We start from the raw sequence: 1075 nt of genomic DNA on the forward strand, positions 1-1075 counted from the left end.
CTGCAGATCCCAGCCTATGGAATAAAAGTTTGAGTTCCTACCTTCTAAACTCCTCTGTGGTAAAGTGCTCCATCCTGTCAAAATGAGTTTCATTTAAGAACACGAGTAGGGCTTTTAATATTAAATCTAATTTGTGCTGACAAAAAAATTATCCATAGGCCTAACGGACACATGCTCAAACTCGAGCAGTTTTGATGGACACAAAGGGGAAATTTGTAGATCCATATTTTAGATTTTTTGTACTTAACATTTTCATGATATCCAATTGGTAGTTAGTCTTGGCCCATCGCTGCAACTCCCGTACGGACTCGGGAGAGGCGAAGGTCGAGAGACATGCATCCTCCAAAACACGACCCCGCCAAGCCGCACTGCTTCTTGACACACTGCTCGCTTAACCTGGAAGCCAGCCGCACAAATGTGTTGGTGGAAACACCGTACAGCTGGCAACCGAAGTCAGCGTGCATGTGCCCGTCTGTCACAAGGAGTCGCTAGAGCGCGATCGGACAAGGTCATCCCAGCCAGCCAAACCTTCCCCTAACTCGGACGACCCTGTGCCAATTGTGCGCTGCCTCATGGGTCTCCCGGTCGCGACACAGCCCTGGATCAAACCTGGATCTGTACTGACACCTCTAGCACTGCGATGCAGTGCAGTGCCTTAGACCGCTGCGCCACTCGCGAGGACACTACATCCATTTTTTAAAACGTATAAATTAATGATATATACCTATTGATTATTGAAGAATATAACCTATAAATAGCTCATGAGCTTAGTTCAACTAAAAAAAACAAATATATAAGCTTGTTTTTCTCCAATGTTTGTAAACATTGTAAATGTTATAACATGGTTAAAACAATAATTGTGATATCATGGATGGTCAGTCCTTGCATCCATAGCTGTCTTAATCTGAGAGTGGATACATTTCTCCAGGCCCATCCCTCAGCATTTTACCAAAAGACGCAGCTTTGTTATTGTTTCAACTGTGGATTCGCCCTTTAAAACAGCTGCAAATGATCAAGATATCAAAGTGTCACCAACAAAAACAATAGGCCTATAGCAAATGCAGCTTATGGTATG

This window comes from Salvelinus sp. IW2-2015, unplaced genomic scaffold (genome assembly GCF_002910315.2).
Source record: "Salvelinus sp. IW2-2015 unplaced genomic scaffold, ASM291031v2 Un_scaffold83, whole genome shotgun sequence".
Classification (NCBI taxonomy): Eukaryota; Metazoa; Chordata; class Actinopteri; order Salmoniformes; family Salmonidae; genus Salvelinus; species Salvelinus sp. IW2-2015.